Genomic DNA, 14725 nt, shown 5'->3' on the forward strand with positions numbered 1-14725 from the left:
GCCAGGCAAGACACATAATGGTCTGAAGGTGATGAAAAGTTTTGGCCAAAACAGCTTCCACAGAGCCTCATACCCAAAAGAACGCACCATGCTGATCCATGCTGAGTGCTTTGAGACTGCAGATTATCTCACACGGGAATTTCCTGTAGTACGCTGATCGGAAACAGGAAATCCTGGAGGGTAATTCAGACTGATGCACACTGGGGCGAGCCTGGAGTTTTATGCTAGGGGCCCGTCTGGAACTAAATGCATCTTTCATACATTTACGTCTATCACACATTTACACTCAGCCATCAGCGGATGCTCTTATCTAGGGCGACTTACAGACTGCATCTTTATACACGATTGCTTTATACAGCTTGATATTTACTGAAGCCATTCCTCTTAAGGTACAATAGCAGTACCCCACCTGGGAATCAAATCTGCAGCCTTAGTTATCAACCCGGTTCCCTAAGGGTTCTGCTACATTGCCAACCTTGAGGCCACAAGAAGGGCTCGCTGGCGTTGCACCCAGTTGAGCAATACACTGAGAAGGCCTGTGCTGAATCCAGACCGTGCTGGTGCCAAACTGGGGCTGGGGCTCTCTCAGGCTGGCATGCAATTTGCCATACCCCAGCCAGCGAGGACTTGCTGGAGTACGGGGTGTCAGCCCACCGTCGAGAACAGCCGTCGGCATGCCAGCGTTTGGCAAAATGGTGACATAAAATGGTTGACTGGCTGCAGGACCAGCGATTTTCGCTTCTCCAAACAGCAGTTCTTTGTCAGATCGCCAGCGGACCGATCTAACGGTGAGCTGCGAAAAACGGACGTGCCGACGCCAGGCCGCTGGGGGGCTGCTGGGGGGGGCCACTGTAGGCTTGCTAGCTGGGCAGTGTCTCCCAGGGAGGGAGGGCTTCATTCAGCAGGGCATTCTGCTTCTCATCACTCAACAGCGCCTCCTCAGGCCGGCTGACCTGCGATCTACCAGGTGCTCCACTTTCACAATCGTCCACCAGAGAAATGGTGACAGGGAAAGATCAGGCAGTGGGATGTCCAATGAAAAGCAATGGCTGACTGCACACATTTTTGAGAATTTAAGGAAAAATTTATGTTCCTTCAAAAATAAGAAAAGGACATACAGACCTGTATTTATGATTGGACAATGCAAATTGAGCGAGGGGATGGTGACAGCTGCAGGTGCAACAACGCATTTATAAATTATGAATATCATGAATATTTAAGAAAACTGATGGACGCTGGAGACTGATGTCTCTGACATATTCAGACTACAAAAATACATCCTGGCTCAGTTACTGCCCAAATAAATCAGCCTTTGCAGTCCAAATTGTTTCAGTCAATGGCAATGTAATTTTTCAATTGGGTGAACAATAAAACAATGGTATGAAGTTGTCACATTTCGTCCCTGTGGGGGTAAACACCCCTAATTTAGACAACAATACCACGAGATGGAGTAACTGGTTGCAGAAAAGCGTCGCATTCTTCCTTCACCAAGACAAGCTGCGAAAAACAATCTGCCCCAGCCAGCGAGACGCCCTTTGACCTCTACTCCCGCTGCTAATTGTTTGTATTTAATGGATCTGGACTCGTCGGTACCGTCGAAAGCGGAGCGGTATAACATTTGAGCCGAGCGGCGAGAGCGCTTTAACCCGCTTTAGCGTAGCCGAGCGCAGACCTCGCTGGGCGGAGCGCTCTGTGACATACATTTCAGAGAAAAACAGCATGTCGCTCTCGCGCGGAGAGCTGGTACACGGTGTACTTTCCAGCGCATGGAGGGGGAGGGGCCGGGGGGGGGCCTCCAGCGAGCGAGCTGCGTCTGTGAAGTGGTAATGAGAGCGGCGGAGGAGGGGGAGGGGAAGGCGGAGAAGGAGGAGGAGGAGGAGGGGGCTCATGGAAAAAAGAAGAAGCTCTCCCCTTCTCTGCTCGGAGGCCTGGTGGAGAGAGACCCGAGCTCCAGGACCGGAGGCTAACAGCGCGGCTTTGCGATAACAGACCCCCGCACCGCAGATTAGCGAGGAGGGGGTGTCACGTCTCCGGCCGACAGGCAGGCAGCGGCACGTCGACTGTGCTTAGCTGAGCAGGGTATTGATCTGCCACCCCTCCCCCCCCCCCTTCCTTGCCGTGACACAAATTCTGAATAGAAGTGTGAGAGTACCAGTGACAGGGCAAAAGGAGGGCCTCACATCTGCATGGACATCACAAAGAGACAGCTGGGTTATCCTAAGATTCTATATATATATATATATATATATATATTAATATGCATATATTTAATAATATATTTTTTTTAATTGAATGCTTTATTTCCATTTGCTATTTTTTGGGAGAAAAGGGTGGAAAAAAACAAGGCAATAGGCGGGTAAACCTGGTCTGGTTGGCCGGCGTTGGGGACCCGGCAGCCCCGCGCCCCTGCGTTGTGTGAAACCCGCACCGCGCGCCGAGCACGGTGTTGGGCTGGGGCGACGAGCACACAAAGGAGAAGGCCACTCAGATTCAGCCGCACAAACAAGCCCGGAATGACGTTGGCGCGTGCGGACGCGTTACCGCTGGTGCGCCGATCAGTCGATGGCGTATACGCGGCTAATGGTACCCCCACCTAATTAATTTCTTTTTGATCGCCCTCCTCAATTGTCTCTGTAGTGTTTGTGCTTATTGACAGGAGTGGAGGGGGTCAACAGTGCAGGTCTTGTTTATGAGACATGGAGAGTGAGAGAGAGAGAGGGCTAGAGGGAAAGAGCGGAGAGGGAGACAGCAGAGCAAGCGAGAGAGAGAGAGAGTGTGTGTGTGTGGCGAGAGAGCTACACAGAAGGATCATATTGTATGTTCTCCTTCAGAAGGGGGAAAAACAGGAAGCTTAGCCTATAGAACAGGGGGAGGGGCTAAGTGCTGGAACATGGCTGGGTACACCGTGTACTTTTCAGTATAGGAAGGGGGAGGGAGGGGGGGGACTCATGTCACGTCTGTGAAATTGCAGTGAGAGCCATGCAGGGGAAGGGGAGGGGGAAGGGGAGAGGGAGGGGTGGGAGAAAAACAAACAGGGAAGGGAAGCTGGTATAACCAGCCCGTGCTGGAGAAAGAGAAGAGGTTGGCTGACGGGGGTCTGCCGTCCGCGCGGCCTTGGGTTAGACGCGGACACGCTGCCATGCGCGCAGATGGATCGCCGTGATGTCATCCATTTCGGGCTGCGGTACAGGTTGCGCCCCCGTGAGGACGGGGGGGGAGAGGGAGCCAGTTGTTTCAGGATGTTTTGGAGAGAGCGTGCACCGCACGGGAACATCCATGAGAACACATTGTGAGCCGCGCGCTCTGCGGACAGCTGCTACGCGCTAACTCCCCCGGCTAGACACCAGCGCAGGACAAAGCTCCCGCAACGCTGGGCGCTCGCCGTCCTGTTTGTTTTCGAAAAATAAAGTCCCCGTGCTAGAAGTAATCTAAGACGAGTGCAGTTTGCAGAGGTTAAACTCCAGAGCAGTCATTGCTTGTTTTTACTGACCGGTGTTTACTTGAGTTCTGGCTGCAGTTGCTGTGCTTACAGCAAAAAAAGAGAAAATTTAGCTCTGCTCTCACGTATGGAAAGTCCTGTTCCTGAGCTACAAGTGCGGTCATGACTGTCTTCACTGTGTCCAAAGTGTGAATAACAAATACATATATGCACATACTTCCAAACAAGCATACACACACACACACACGTTACAAAACAATGTTCAGTTTTTATGCATCACCAGACAATTACAGTCAATTGCACCAACGATGATAACAGCCTGTGGGATGGGGCAGTGTTCATCACGCTAATGTGATGTGACAGTGATCCGGAGTGGATCACCTCGCTGTGAATAACGCCTCGTCGAAGCAAAACAGGCTGGAAACAAAGATGGAGCCTGGGTGTGCCTTTGCTGGCATAAATAAAAACACCCACAGGCTTTCCATGGGGGGGTTACGGTCATGCAGCAACTAAAGCTAAAGGAACAAAAAACTGGCCTTTGTTGACGCGAGTTAGTCTTTCCAGTTAAAACTGAGGCCAGGTGAGCTCCTTCACCTGTGATCCAATCAATTATTCAATACACCAACCAATAAAATAATTAATCTCAATTTTCGCACAGGGTGAATAAGAAAATAAGAATGAGAAATCCAATTTGAGCAAAGTGGTTCCCTCATCTCTTAAAAGACGATCGGGCTGAACTCCCAGTGAATGGCAGGAAGAGCCAGCACAGCGCTGACTTTGCCCTCCTTGTTCCAGACGGATCATGGACAGTGATTAGGCAGCCTGCTCGCGCTGGCTGGGTTTCAGCGAGATGTTTAGGTTAACGGGGGGGCTATCGCCAAACCCTCAGTGAGGCTGTTATTGTTAGCGTGTCCTCCGCGTCGATTTGAGGAAATTGAGAACGTAAACACAGCGCGTCTAAAGCCCCGAGAGTGCAGAGGCTACGCGACCGTCAGAAAAGGGACTTTTGCGGTAATCCAGGAAAGGTGCCATAGAAGCATCTGACAGGATGCTATGGTTAGTTCTCTTCCTGCGCATTACAAAGCGCCGCGCGCCACGCCGGAACTGACTGACTTTCGCAGAAATAACACTGCTCGTTTAACATTACAGCGAGCAGGTTCGTTGCCACGACTCCCATGTATCCTTGAAAAAGAAATAGTCATTTTTCACAATGTAAAGCGCATCAATTACGCAACCAAACGTTCTTCTTTCAGGCGGTGCAAATGACCTTTAAACAACTTTAAACATCCTGTCTTTAAATGCGACGATTTAACAGTGTAATAGCTGGTTGAAAACAGGCTAAAACGCTTAATTCGTTTTTCATTCCGCTCATATACAGCCTATTCTATTCAACACAGCTACTGGGCTATTTCAATTAATTAGAGGGATTGCTCAGTGATTAGTTCACAGTGCACAAATAGAGTAGCAATTATCTGAGCTAGAAAGGTAAATCAAATCAAATGTATGCTATTTTTAGCCTTTGGAAGGTTGAGTCTTCATAACATTTTCAGTATGCATTTCATAGTCTGGGCAGCATAACCTTCTTTTATAAAAAAGAAAAACGTTTTTTTTTTGTTCACAGGAGTCGCGTGATGACTGCAAACAACCAGGCTAATCAATCTGATCAGGCCAGAAGCACTAAATCAGTCCTGTTCTGGTATGTAACTGGTATGGCACCCGTGGGGGCCTATAGGCAGCCGCTTATGTCACTTATAGCGGCTAGCCGGCGCTGACACTGGGACTCCTCTGGTGGAGAGGGGCGCTGCAGCTATCAGCTATCAGCTCCGGGCAGCGTTCAGCTCTGCGACGCAGGGCTGCGCAGCCGGTCGAGCGGACTGCTGACTAAAAATAAGCAGGGGCCCTCAGGGCCCACCGAAGCCTCTTAGCAGATTTTGGAGTCACCAGACAGCTGCTGTTATCAGATCAGATGTGCCTACATGGCGCCATGGGCTATGGTCACACCTGCTCTAAAACATCGCCCCCTCGCTGATAACGGACAGGTCTGGAGCAGAGGGATGAACTGGACAAACAAACGGCGGTTTGTCAGCTGAAATAAAACGGCAGATGACTGGAGAAGACGGATGGAAAGTCAACCGGACCGACGTCCATCCTGTCAGATGTCACTGAATAGGGGCACTGATGGGTTTGATTGTCAGATGACATTTAATTTCTGCGTTTATGTTTATGATTGCTTGATTTTACTGATAGGTTATCGGCCTTTTCCCCTGCCATATCCTGGACCATTTAAAAGACAGACATTACCCAGTGTCATCATAAAGACTAATAAAATTTAACTTCTCTGGCTCTGATTCCACTTTGATAAAGTATAGAAAGCAGGAAATTACGGTTTAAACCCTTTTAAGGGAGACGCCTTTGAGTCTTGATTCTTTTTGGGAAACCGCCTTTGAGTTTTCTTGTTTTTTTTTTTAAGAGGCCTTTCAACAACTCTAAACTTTGATTTAAACTGCCATTTATTCAACTGCATCTTGTAATTTCTGTTTAAAATCACTCAAACATTGTTCAAGGCATTAAGACTAAGAGGAATGAAATCCAGTGTTCTCTGCTCTAGCCAATGAAGTTTAGTGCTCATACATACACCTCACACAGTAAAAATATCACAAGGAGCCACACTGGGACAGAGGTATCATCATTGGCATGGCAAGTATGCCATCCGCCAAGTTTTGCTTGGCAGATGAAGCCTTGTACCTATACAGCATCGAGTTTTGAACTTTTCAGGGTTTCCTCAAGATACTGCCACAATGAGCACAGACTCTCAGCCCTTAAGAACATTAACTTGTGTACCTTCTGACCTCATGTAAACACAGCACAATTCTCTGAACAAAATAATAATAATAATAATGCATTTGATTCATTATGAGCTTTTCATACACCTAAAGCACTACATGCAGACAATTGTTAAAATAAAAAAAGTGTAACATAGTTGAATTTCAGATCATTTCCAGTAAATGATTGCCATTTCACACTTCCATGTGACAGATGACCTTTGAATGACCACATTCTCTTTAGATGATATGATGAAAAGACACAGGGCCAAGTTTCTGTACATAAAATAATGTAGGAAACATAGGGTAGCACTGGAATAATGGTTGTTTAATTTGTGAACTAAAATGTCCAATAATGTTTGTTGTAATTTGGCCTCATCTTGATATCAATACTTTTAACGGAAGGTACAGATTTAGCAAGTTTGATTTAATGACTTACAGGCAGTGCTTTGTGTGCATGAGTAACCTGGATTTTTTGTACTTTGAAAACATTTTTTGTTCAGATACTGAAGATACTGAACTACAGCTCCTTCTAGTGTAGACTGCTAGGTACTGCATGTGACAGTGGCATCTGAAAAAGTCTCCTTTCCCTTTGACACTTTCCTCTAAATCCTCCCTCCATCTCTCCACTGAAAAAGACATAAATATACCTGGATTGACCTCTCACCCCCCCCCCCCCCCCAACACACACACACATACCTGATATGGAGGTCTTGTGGGCCACTGATGCTTTGTGCTGAAAATGTGTGTCTGGAGGTTTGTGTCTCAGGATTGTTAAGAGCCCAGAAGTCATTTTGTGACTGGAAACCAGGCTGATAAATCTGATTGTACCAGAGGCACCGAATCAGTCCTACACAATTATGTGAGGTCTGTAAAGTTAGTCGCCCCAAATTCAGGTAGGATTAGGAGTAGGGCTTGGGTTTAAGGAATAATTTATATGCTCCAATTCCCCCCTTTTTATAAATTTGAAAGTAACACAGACCATCCCATTTCCTGTCCCAGAATATGATTCTATGACAGATTATTGTGCTTATAAAATTTGCATAAAGACAGATAGCCTATGGGTCAGAGCCAGGGTTAGTGCATCGCATATGGATGCCTCACCTGTGGATAAGGTCATTCTGCCTTTTTGGTTAGATCTACCCAGTGAGCAACAGATTCACCTGTGCCTGACACCCTTAAAGGAGCTCCGCTTTCCTCCTCCCCCTCCTCCAGAGATCCCCTCCACCACAGAGATCATTTCCTCCCTTCAGATCGGGAACCAGGCTAATCCTAATCCCATCATCCTAATTCTGACAGGAAGTGGGCGGGGGAACCTGGCCCTGTGTCCCATTCAGGAACCTGTTACCTGGACAGCTGTGACGCAGAGTTCCCAGGCTTAGAGACAAACCCCGCGCACAGGCACACGGTCGCCCACCCAAATATAGCAGCGAGAGGTCGGGTCACACTGAGAGCGGGGGTGATGTCCGTCAGATCGCGTCACCCGGAACCCACACAGGGTACAGCCTGGAGAGGCAAGGGAGAGATCGCCAATGGATATCATCACGGTATTATTTTAGATGCTTTTAGATGTTTTATTTTGGATGTATTTTGGACCAACAGTACACCTTAATGCCAAATCCAGTGCCTGGTCTGAATGACTCATTGTATTTTTCCTGGAGTGGAGTAGCTGTATGAAACTCGAACAAGCCTCAATTCGGTTACATCCAGGGGCAGCCGTGTCGTTTCAGCAAAACAAAATTCAAGTTGCACCCGTTTTCAGTTTTCGCTGCAAGCGCGTAAACAAAACACGGACACAGTTCAGGTGCAAGCATGCCTGTCAGTGGATAGTTGTTCTGTGGTCTGACGCAGGCAACAACTGTACAAGAGTCAGCTAGGGCTACTTCATTATCAGAATACTTACAACAAAAGTTATTTACCAAAGGTGCCAGGCCACCATTCTGGATCGTTCTGGCCCTATTAGATCCCCTGACTGTTGCTTATTGGGCATAATAGAGGGGTTTCTGGTGCTAACTAGCCACTTATCAAATGCTATTTATCTGTTGTTTAGCTGTGCTTTAGCAAATTAGCAATAATCTAGTTTGCAGCATACAGCCAGGACACTGGCGCTTAGAATCACTTATTTTAAGATATGACATGATGGGAGAATAAATACCAATACCTGCTTTAGAACAAGTCAGTATTGTTAAGGTGTATTTATTTATTTGTGTGTTTATTTATGTATATTACAAAACGTATTTCACTCCGATAAGAAGAGTAGCTCATAGCAATGCAATGACGCAATAATATTTATTAGCTAAAGTAATGGACTCAAAAAATTGAAGCACGTAACTGAAAGTTTCATGGTGAAAAGTTAAAGTTATAGCGGCTGTAATGCCTGTGTGACGCCCTTGGTTGAGGCTCTGCTTTGCTGCGACGCTCCAGGCGGAACTCAGAGGTCCAAGTACACCCTGTCCCCCCCCAAAAGGAGACACGGTGCGTCTCGTGTACCCTGGGCTGCGGGACGGCTGCGACGGGACAGCTGTCCGTCTCCCGCTCTTCTCCCCGCCTCCTTTATTTCCTGCGTGCCGCTGGGCGAGCCCTCGCCATCTTCCCCTAATTCCAAACAGCTGCATGGCCTTTCCCTCTTCCTCCCGCTCTGCTCCTCCCTGGGAATCCAAACCACCGGCGCTGGTATGAGAAACAGCCCTGCCGCTCACGCGCCAGCCCTGCTCGACCTTTCACCGTCCTTCAGAGGCATTTTACGTTGCTGCCATTTAAAAAAAATAAATAAATTGAACCTTTATTTAATCAGGAAAAACCCCATTGAGATCAAAATCTCTATTGTAAGGGGGACCTGACATAAAATGGTAAATGGACTGCATTTATATAGTGCTTTTATCCAAGCGCTTTACAATTGATGCCTCTCATTCGCCAGAGCAGTTAGGTGTCTTGCTCAAGGACACTTCGACACGCCCAGGGCAGGGTTCGAACCGGCAACCCTCCGACTGCCAGACAATCGGTCTTATCTCCTGAGCTATGTCGCCCCAACACATAGTTACGATGTTACACAAGACAGGAGACAAACAAGTTCCAGACATCAAGTGGAGAAAGAGACAGCAGTGTGACAGCAGTTAAAAGCAGTGCAGAGGTTAAAAACGGGAGCATATTTCAGTCACTGCGTCGTGAATTACACGAGTATCCAGAGAAACTTGCACATTCATACACAGTATTAATGTGTATGACTGGATTTATATTGGAGCTAAGGTTAAATACTTATTTGCTTATGGGTATCGTGACTGCGTCCTACCTGGGAATCAGACCAACAACCTTCAGGTTACAAGCCCAGTCCCCTAACCACTGTACTGCACTGCACTGCTGCCCCTGCAGCAAGAGCATGTTGCTGGCAGCCATACCAGCCTGAATCTTCCTGTATAAAAGTGGAAAATAAGCATGGGTAACATGCCTGGGAACATTGAGCTCCAGGAGATGACTTTTGGGCAAGATGCTACCCCAAGGCTCTGATTCACAGAAGTAATCAGATCCTACGGTACTTATTGCAAAGTGTAAGGTGGTTCCAATGGTATCTTGGCCAAATTCCAAATATGATGGACAAACCTGGCGGAACCTGGTTTAATGTGTGTCTTAATCCCTGCCTCTTCTACACCAGCTGGGGTGTGGTGAGCATCAAAATGGCTGCTGTGCCTCACCCAAGAGCTGCAATTCACTGTAAAGTGCTTTAAGATCCTTGAAAATAAAAATATAGACAACATAAAAGCAACTAATGCAATATAATGTCTAGATTTCAAAATATCACATACTTAGACTTTTCCTTCCTTCTTATATGTATGCCATGAAATGTTCTCAGATTTGAAGATAAGGTTTTAAAGAAAGTGAAAACGTTAACCCAAGACCACCTAAAGTGAGTTTAATACCCGTATGGAATTTTCTGGAAACAGAAAAAAATGGAGTTGTGGATATGATGCAAATGTGTGTTTGCATTTTAATTAGGTTTCAAAGACGGCCATCGATCTACTGATCAGACTGGCATTTGTAAAGTGCAGTCAATTGAACTGACTTTACGGTGTGGTAAAATCAATTGAACTGAATTAGTGAGTGGACCGCCTCAGCCAAACCTGTGACTGAATTATGCCAGCAGACAGGCAGCTGTGATTGATGAGTCCCAGACTCCTCCGGGCTCGATCGCACATGCTCAGTGCTGCCACCGTCTCGCACAATAACAGGGGAACTACGTATGAGAATGGCTGCGATTCCTATACGTTATGGACAAAAAATTAAAGCTAATACTTTAACTTCACAATCATAGTCTCATTTCAAATCCAATATGCTGGAGTACAGAGCCAAAACAACTGTCCAGATATTTGTGGACTGCATTGTGTTTACAGCCGAGTTCATGCGCCGACTCCCGCGGCCAGTTCGGCTGTGGACAGCCTGCTTCTTTCTACAGCACAGCCCACAGCCAGGCTCACACAGGACTGAGTCAGAGGATGACTACTCAAGTACAGCTTTACCAAGCAGACCCCAGGCACTTTACTGACCGGTGGGGATCGCTGGAGAGCGATGAATCATGGGCCGCTAACCTATTGAACCCTTCCTGCTTCGGCGGCACAGTCGCTAACCGTGTCTCCCTGCAGGGCTACCGATTATCGGGATTTGGTCTGGAATTGTGGGGCTCACCGGGAAGCCTTTTATATTTTTACTTAAAGAGAAACTAGTTCTGCCTCTAAAACAGGTTCTCACACAGCTATCTACATGGTCTCATTCTTAATGTGTAATGCTTGGTCTGGAAGTCCACTGTGTCTGGCATTTACTGGACCCAGTAATAGAGAGTCCTGTGTGATGACATTAGCTCAGCTGGAAAAATGTTAAGGAAATATCAATAAACAGTGAAATGTTCAATGTTCATTTAACATTTTTGAGGCCAAGAGAGCTCAGATGTACTATATTAGAGTAAAATCTACTCTCTCACAGTTGATGTGGCTATGATTATATTACAGTGTAGTATGATTCAAAATAGATTGTTCTGGTGTTCCATTTTATCATGTTTTCATTCAAAAATAAAATAATCTTATTTTGCCTTAGAATTCAGGAAACAAAAATCAGCAATGCTATAGCCAGGGTGAACACATTTTAGATATCTGATAGTTGGAGACTATTGGTATTGGTATTCATAGCACCATCCCTATGTAAAGAAGCAGTTGTGACTGTTGGTTCATATTACCGAGTCACTTCTTGGTGTACATATATTTTTATGAAATATCATAACCACTTTGCCTTAAAATCACTTGACATACAGTATGTATCTCAATTTTTATCATTGAAAAGTCAGTTTTCCCCAGGGAAAGTTCTCTGTACACACACCACGTCCAACGTGTGTGCTAGATATACGGTCCACTAAAATGTCACCTGGCCGTTTTATCATCAGGTGGGTCTTCAAAGATGTCACATGGGGGGGGGGGGGGGCTGTGAAATTCCAGTGATCAGAATGACACAGCACTGGAGGCCGAATGTGGAAAGGGGGGGGGGCAGGCGGCTTGTGGAGTGGTAAAAAAAAATACCTTCGTAAGACGGCTCAGGACTCTGTCAATAACACGCTTATGCCATGAATACACCTGTGCTGTTCACACCGCTCTTAATCTCCGCTTGGAAGGCAGTAATCTCCAGGTTGTTAGACCTGTCTGGGGCTGATCTGATAAAAAAAATTTTAAAAAGCCTTTGGGACCCTGTCACCATGACATAGATACATAAATCCCAGCTTTAAAAGGAGACTGAGCAACGTATGGAAATAGCAAGCAGTGGCTTTGCTCCCTAGTGCAGAGTAATAGATAGGAAACATGAGGTTAAATGCTCAAATCTCAGATGGTTCACTGTTTTTTGTAAAATACCCATGAGTAAGGTGCTTAGGCTGAATACCCAGAGTGCACATCCAGCTGTACAAAAGGATTATATTCAAAAAAATTACCTTTAAAGTTGATCCTTTAAAGGCCATCTTTTTGCCATGTGAGGGTATTGATACAACGATCAAAAAACATCCATAATATATTTTTTTTATTATAAGTGACTGGAATGTCTCTTCCTAGTTGATATGTGAGCAATACATAGCCTTTTTTTTTAACCCAGTTTGAGCAAGAGGATCTGAGATGAATCTGTTTGTATTGTCATTCGTTCTGGAAATTCTGGGAAACAGGAGATGAGATGGTAAGTGGACACAGATGGGCTGGAGTACGACAGGACTCTCCCTGCCTTTGAAAAGAGTGCAGGTTTCACCGCCCTATAATACATCTGCTGTTAACCGATACAACAACAGACAGCGGTGTCAGTGCTGCTGAATTGTGGTCTCATTGACCGTGCTGAGAAATGCTCTAGGAAACCACTGATGTTACCAGCAAAAACACACGTTATAAGTAAGTAAGTTACAACGTTACCGGTTCGTTTTGGCTTTTAGATACAGCTAAAGTAATGCAGCCTAGCATGTACAGTAAACTAAATTGACTAATTTTACGGTGAAATATTGCTTGACCTTAATTACAGGCCCAATGCCTTGATCTTGCAGGGAGGTTTTTAATGGCGCAGCAGCCATTTTAAACGTCAAGTGAGGAAGTGGTGGCGGCCGAGTTAAGTGGCTTTTGTGTTTCATTAATCTACTCCTTTCTCCGATCCGTTTCTTCTACCGAGAAAGACAAATCTTTGCGATCAAATGCACTCTTCTCATTTAGCATTGCAATTTTATGGCCAGTATAAAAAAGAAAAACGATCCCCAGTCCATCAATCACTGTATCTCGTGCAACAGGGGTATTACACAACTCAACCCACCTTAAACGCAGAGTCACGGAAACCCCGGTAGCTGTGGACCGTCTTATCCGCAGGCTTGCGTAGTGATGTCACAAGCAATCACCGAGCGCAGCTGGTCCCACGCGGTGACGAGGCACCTTTTGTAAACGAGCGAGGCCGGGGGAAGTGTGGGGGCGGCTGAGCTCCGGGTTCGCGTCGGGCCCCAATCAGACTCGCGTAGCCTGTGGCTCACGCATCAGCGGTGTGCTACGCCCACGCGAAGGCCCATGACAGAATGTTCACCGATGGCGAGCGGAACGGCAACCTTCGCGGTATTCATCTGTCTCACGAGTAAGGGAGATGGACCGCGGCTCCAAGGACTCTCCCGTTCCCTAGAAGGGGAGCGAACGAACATTTTGCATTAATTACTGTTTCATTCCTAGAGAATGCTTGCACAACATTGAATTAAAGTATTGCAACACTTAAACTGACATATCTCATTGTTCTATAAGTCGTCCTACAGCGCAGTATCTCTCAAATTTTAAAGATTTTGCAACAAATATCCTATTGCTTGCCGCCGACAAAACAGAAAAGTCTGGCTGGATAGTATCGGATTTTGATTAAAGGTTTTGTGAGGTAGCCTAGCCTACTTTACGTTGAAGGGCGACATATATTTCTCTCCCATACCCACGAGTTTCAGGAAATCCACAAAAGCAGGTGGTTCACGAACTGCTTGGTCTCCATGGTGTATACTGGGTTTTGCTGCAACCAATCTCTTGATCAATTAAGGTTGTTGAGAACATGTCTCAGCTCTACCGTAAGTTTGTGCTCAAATTGATGTAAACACAATGCAGATTTGGTTCATTTGCTTTGACTTGGAACTCTTCCACAAATGGTTTAGTTTCAGTGGGTGTTGAATGAATAAGCACATATAATATCACTAGGATTCTGAAATAACGTGTCCTAGGTGTGCAAGCATCAAATTAAAAACAATTTAAAACAACTGACGGCGGATTGTCCTGGGAACTAGAACCGGAAATGTGGCTGGAACATAAAAACAGCTCACTCTGAGGCCTCCGGGTCCTAGGGGCTGGAAACCACTGTACGAAAGAAAGCAGAGAACAAAAACATCTCCAACACTGCCACCTAGTGAAACAGAGTGGAAATGCAAAGCATGTTTGCGGTACCGTCTCTTCAGAATCTCAGAGCTCAGTAAATGCTCTACGATACACTGAGAGAAAATTATAATTAAAAATTATGTTAGTATACTCTTAAAATAATTATTGTATTGTGGTTTGGGAAGAAGAAAAATCTGCTAGATTAGCAGTAAACACGCAAAATACTGTTGTTGTAACACTTGTTATGTTACAGAATATATTTCTGGCAGCTGTCAAATCTGTTGTAATTTGGATTTAAACCAAATGTTTTCAACTTCAAAAAGGAAAATAAAAAAACATGTGACACCCTTACTAATCCAGAAGCCTCTTTATAGGCTGTTATGCCTCGCTTTCTGTTACACTACACAGCCAAATTCAGTGATCATCAGTCATGTCCAAACCATTTGTTTTATTGCTTTAGGATCCAAGATTAGAGTACCCATGTATGCCTATACAGTGCCAGGTAAAACATCATTTTGCAGTTTATCCTCCTTATTATTGTTTTAATTCAAACCTTTACAATTCAACTTTTTCAT

General features: G+C 45.7%; 1 long non-coding RNA gene across 1 annotated transcript; it reads right to left on the bottom strand.

Moving 5' to 3' along the window:
* Window positions 1-8533: 8533 nt before the first annotated feature.
* LOC118207600 lies at window positions 8534-14101 on the bottom strand. The gene is made up of 3 exons (XR_004761419.1): window positions 13720-14101; window positions 13075-13424; window positions 8534-8909 (listed from the first exon to the last, which is right to left on the bottom strand). It is a non-coding gene; the product is annotated as an uncharacterized LOC118207600 (long non-coding RNA).
* Window positions 14102-14725: the final 624 nt, after the last annotated feature.

Source organism: Anguilla anguilla, chromosome 11, assembly GCF_013347855.1.
Source record: "Anguilla anguilla isolate fAngAng1 chromosome 11, fAngAng1.pri, whole genome shotgun sequence".
NCBI lineage: Eukaryota > Metazoa > Chordata > Actinopteri > Anguilliformes > Anguillidae > Anguilla > Anguilla anguilla.